This window comes from Varanus komodoensis, unplaced genomic scaffold, assembly GCF_004798865.1.
Source record: "Varanus komodoensis strain SLA01 unplaced genomic scaffold, ASM479886v1 scaffold21, whole genome shotgun sequence".
Classification (NCBI taxonomy): Eukaryota; Metazoa; Chordata; class Lepidosauria; order Squamata; family Varanidae; genus Varanus; species Varanus komodoensis.
In genome coordinates, this window is record NW_025335589.1 from 7,402,884 (window position 1) to 7,408,705 (window position 5,822).

Consider the following 5,822-nt stretch of genomic DNA (forward strand, 5'->3'; position numbering starts at 1 on the left):
ATGAGATGGAAGGACTCCCTGGAGAAGAGCCTGATGCTGGGAACAATAGATGGCAAAAGAAGAAGGGGGCGGCAGAGGATGAGGTGGCTGGATGGAGTCACTGAAGCAGTTGATGTGAGTTTGGGTGGACTCCGGGAGATGGTGGAGGACAGGAAGGCCTGGAGGAATGTTGTCCATGGGGTCGCAATGGGTCGGACACGACTTCGCGACTAACAAGAACAACAAAGCTCCATCATTACGTGGTAGAGCATATACTTTAAATGCAGAGGTTCTCACGTTCAGTTCCTGAACCTCAGAGGCCCTGGACTTCTGCTGTCACCTTAGAAGAGGAACCAACCAACTGATTCAGTGGATAGGAAAATCCTATGAGCCTGGAAGGCTCACTCAACCTGTAAAGCCATGTCTCATCTGCAGAGACAGAAGTCATTATCTTCCAGATAAGAAGTCTAAAGAAGTTTCACAGGAAAGAAGATGGTTCCCAGCCAGTTTACCAATGACCCTGAAAAATGAATGACACTTCCTGGGTTGCTTTTGCCAATATTTTGCTTGGCTTTGCCCTTCCGTATTGCAGCCAGGATTCTACTTAGCTCCTGCTTCTGTTGTTGTCACTTGCCACATAGGATTCCAGTGCCTGGCATTAGATCACTTAATTTTTTGACCATGGATTAGTTTTCCCCCAGTCTAGGATTCTGAGGTCTGGCTAAAATGATTTTGTTTTGATTACTTACTTTGAATTCCTGCCTTTCATATGTGTTAGTTAGATGATGCTTCAAAGAGTGTGGAATTAAGCTGTGTGAAATGAAGTTATTGACATAAGTTATCTGAATTGCCAGCACAATGATGTTTCAATTATAGGGCAGGTATTTTTTTCTTACCATCCTAGAAATCCATAGGAGGTTGACCTTTCTGTGAATCAGGTGATCTTGCTTTTGAGTCAAGTTTCAGCTCTCACCATGAAATCTTTTCTGTGGCTGACTGAAAAATAACCAGCACACCGCTCTCTGATCAAGCAGGCCTTTTCAGGATTTGGGACAGCTTTCTTAAACAAGAAGCAACCCTCCAACCAGAGAGCCTGCTCCACTTTAATGGCTCACAAATGCTTTTAGGGGTGCAATTCTCTATGGCTCTCTATAGATTCAGAAATACATTTTGAATACAATTTTACCTGTTCCATAGAATTTTCCCACTCACTTTTCTGTTGTAGAAAAAGAAAAACTTGTTGTCGGGGAAGCTGCAATTTTGGGAGAACAGTTTGCAGTGAAATATAATGAGGATTGGCTGATCCCAGGAAGCAGGACTGATTCTGAATGGGTATGACATCACCAAGGAACTCAGCTAACTCCAAGGGAAAGTTCTGAACTGGAAACAAAACACTGGAGAAAATGACAGAAGACATAATGTTATGGTTTGGGGTTCTTCCTGAAGCTGCTTTTTGAGAAAATCCTATGTCCAATAAACTAAAAATAGTTTAGCATAGCTTTTGTTAATGTACCATAAAACGTTTTTAAAGGTATAGGTAGCCTTATGTTTTAGGTCTGCCTAGTATTTTAAAAATCACCTATGTTGGCTAACTAATAATGAGTAAATAGAAAGGAAACTAGTTGTAAATTATTTTGAATTCCATTAAGAAACAGTTTATACTGTAGCACAAGAACTGCAAACAGTGCACATTTCTTATTACAGGCCATAAAAACATGCAGTTATTTGATGCTTGCATGTCCATAGAAAAATATGATGTGTTCAGACCCACACCGACACATACACAGACACTATTTATTGTGATTCAGAATTAGAATTTACTTGCTTTATTTTTAAGAAAACATATTATTTGTGGTACAATATAAGATTTCACCAATATTAAATACCCTTCCTCTATGGACACATATTTATTTGACTTTTGCTCAGACATGGACACATATTCACTGAAGCAAAATATACTATGGCCATGACATATGAGATAAAAGTCTTTCATTTCCAACTACGAAAATCAGGTATGCACAAACTTTTTTGCTCCAAGATCCACATAGAATGATGGGAGCTACATACATGTACACAAGTTCACACTCACATAACTGACACGCAGGACTAATGGGCACGTCACTCACATACCATCCACGCTCAGTGCAACATCAACACATCTTGGTCTTGCAGCAACAGCATCTATCTCAGGTCACATCATCAAAGTGTTGGAAGTTCCCACCCAAGGTACCCAAAATGGTCTTTCATCACCCAAAGGGGGAAATATTCTAGCAATGGCCTACCATACCAGCATCATTCCAAACACATTTACAGATCATCTTAGGAAGCTGGTGGATATATGCAATCATTGTTCCTGAGAAAGTCCAGAGACACTCCAGACAAAGCTTATACGGCAGGAACCATAGAGCCTGTACCTAGAACCTGTTTCCCATTCCTCCCCTTTTTGGCAGCCACAAGACAAAGTTTAAAGCATGAATCATTTGCTGACTATAAGATGTGGCTAACCTACTTCTTTCCAAAACTGTTGTCAGTGACTAGAAATAAATGATGGGAAAGGTGAGTCTTCTTGGAGAAAGTAAGAATATGTGAATGAAAGAGATTGCTTTTTCATCTCATCAAAGTCAGTATTTCACTACAGAGCAGCTCCATAATTTTCCATTGACATTGCTAATGCAAAAAGTGGTTGCAACGGAAGTATGATACGTTATGGCATAATCTTACAAATGTTCCCTTCCATCAAAGCACAGTGAGATCAGTTTAATTAACAGTGGCCTTCACCTTTTTTCTTTTTATGCTTAAGTATTTGCTGTGCCTGTATATCATCTTTACATTGTAAAGGAAGAATATACAAGCTTCAACAGGAAAGGCAAACAGTAGTGGAGAAAGAATTCTGATTAATGGAAGATAAGAGACTGGAAGAAATAAATACAGGAAAAGTCAAAGGAAGCCAGAAAAAAAAATGAGAGCATTAGAAAAGAACAAATCCCTGGTTTGTGGGGTAGATGGTAGATAATTTCCCTAATAGTTACTGTAAAAACTGAAATTTTTACAGTTTTTAATTTAGTTTTTCAATGCAAATCAAATAATAGTTGTGTCTTTATGGTGTGGGGGGAGAGGAAACAAATTTACAAAAGATTTCTAAGCATATTATTATGTCCATTCTGTGCCAGAACATAGAAATAGCTGGACCTTCCTTCTCTATAGAAGCTTGACCTTTCTGAGAGCTGTATATGAAAGGTTAGAAAGGAAGATGATGCAGACCAGCTTTTCCCAACCGGGTGCCCTCCAGATGTGCTGGACTACAAGTTGTACCACCCACAGCCGAAGTTGCAATGCTGCCTAGGAATATGAGAATTGTAGCCTGACACATTTAGACTGTACTAGGCTGGGAAAGGCTGCTTTATGACATCTTCCCTGCTAGCCTTCCATGCACTGCTTTCAGAAAGGTCACCCTTCCATAGAGAAAGGAGGGGGCAGTTATTTCTATGTTCTGGAGATATTCACCTTTGAAAATGAGAGGGCAGAGATGACCAGCCAGGGCTAAAATTCCTTTAATGTCTAAAGGGAAAGAATCCAAAATTAGCCCAAGTAACACAGAATGATAGACAATCTAACATTGTAAAGGTTACCTATTTATTGGTTAGTACTCTCTGATGTGTAAACTTCATAAAATTGAAGCTCAGAGAAAACATTGTACAGCCTTGTCTATATCTCTGGTGTCATTTGCCATTGTTGCTACAGAATTTGCTGAAATGATCATGCAAAAGACGTGGTTCCAATTCTTATTTTTGTTACTTATGTTAATGTGCACAAGACTGGATTCTAGGCAAAAAAGAGAAATAAGAAGCAATGAACTAACCATAGAAGGTCTTTGTCATAACTTTTGGGAGTTTATCCTCATGAAGGTTAGTTGTGCTGCAGAATGTTTCTTGGACATCAATCTCTGCTCCTGATTATTTATGATAATTTAATATGGTGTATTTTATTGTATTTTTAATGTGCTGTTGTGAGCCACCTGGAGAGCTTCAGCTGTTGGAAAGTATAAAAATTAAATAAATAAACAAACACCAACAAGCATGATAATACAATGTATGTGCTCCAGGATATTACTGTTACTGCACTGATGCAAGGTGCACTGGATAGCTTTTCAACAACATATGTCTGCTGGTACCCAATGTCCTTTCCAGACCCTTGTACAAGTATGTGCACCTTGAAATGATACACACCGTACAAAGAACCTTTGAACTTTGTCTGTAGCATATCTTAGCAGAAACAATCCAATGAAACACATATCAAAAATATCTACAAAACATGGGAATTTTATGGACATACATTAATCAAAAGTATACACAGTTATTATTCATGGGAATTAGTTGTTGACAAAAGGTGTTCTATGAATTCTAGAATGGATTGAATCAGTTCACATATTAGAAGCAAAACTAGAAATATGAAATGAATGAGACAAAAGGCAACATTAATAACATAGAGATGGAGAGATAAACATCCAGGAATAAAATTGCAAGAGGAAGGAGAGGGAAATAGTTTGCAGGGCTTGTATTTAACAGTGGACAGGGCACTAAGCCTATTCCTGTAACAAAAGGAGGCCAGAACGCTCATTACCTACATTCAGCACAACACACCCAACCTTGAGTTCCTGCACACCACTCCTTCCTGTTTCCTTTCATCAATCTTCCTTGGGAACCATTTTTTTGCATTATCAAATCACCACAGAGGCTCATAAATAAGAGGGCTCACACAGGGGGAAAAAAGGAGTGGGATGGGAAGCTCTGGACACAAGCCTTGGCTTTGGATACCATCAGCTGCAGTATCCTGCTGGATCAACTTGAGGCTGACCAATGGAATCACTGGCTTGCAGAGCTTCCAACCTTACCTGCAGGGTCAACTTGAGACAGTGACATTGAATAACATTTCCTCAGTCCCTTGGCAGTTGAACTTCTGCAAGTTACCACTGCAGGGTACCACTTTGTCCCCACTGTTGTTCAACATCTGTATGAAGCCACTGGAAGTGGTTATTAGGGGATTTGGAGCCAAGGGTCACCCTGTGGCATCAAAATCCGGTGAGACCATGAAAGTCCTGGATCAGTGTGTGGAATCAGTCATGGGCTTGATGATAGCCAATAAACTGAATTTGAATCTTGGTAGTACAGAGGGCCTTGTGGACAGATAGATGAGGGTAAGGGTGCGTCCCCTACTGAAAGGTCAGGTTTGTAGGCTCAGGGTTCTGCTGCATCCATCACTTTTGCTAGAGGCCCAAGTCACCTCAGTGGCTCAGAGTTCCTTTTACCACCCTTGACTGGTATGCAGGCTAGAGCCTGGATAGGAATAAACTGGCCGCAGGGGTACAGGTGCTAGTAAAATTTAACACTGGATTATTGCAATGCATTCTGTGTGGACCTGCCCTGTAGGCTGGTTCAGAAGCTGGAACTCATGTGGAATGCAGCTGCCAGGCTTTTGTCAGGAGTTGCCCTTTTTCAGCATGCAGCGCTCCTGCTGAGGGAATTGCACTGGCTGCCCATTTGCTAACAACATCTTTATTTCAACAGTAGAAAAGCAGAGAGAGGATGGTAGTTATACTTTCTAGATAAAGGACCTCAGAAGGATAGAATGGGGCTGAAATTTTTCTTCTTATCTCAGCAGAACATAACTTCATTTACTAACGCAAAAAGGGCCAGGGAAGGGTGGTGAAAATGACGACGGGGCTTAGGAAAAACAACAAGTAAGAGGGGCATGATAGAGTATATATTAAATAGTACGGAGAAAGTTGACAGGGAGATGTTTCTTTTTCTCATGTAACACTAGAACTCATTATCATCCAGTGAATC

At 40.3% G+C, this 5,822-nt stretch overlaps 1 long non-coding RNA gene across 1 annotated transcript in view; it reads left to right on the forward strand.

The window, feature by feature from the left end:
- Positions 1–3,985, forward strand: part of LOC123023775 — a 22,390-nt gene extending 18,405 nt beyond the window's left edge. The window contains exon 3 of the long non-coding RNA XR_006414795.1: positions 1,205–3,985. This is a non-coding gene — a long non-coding RNA (uncharacterized LOC123023775). The remainder of the gene's footprint in view (positions 1–1,204) is intronic.
- The last annotated feature ends 1,837 nt before the right edge of the window (positions 3,986–5,822 follow it).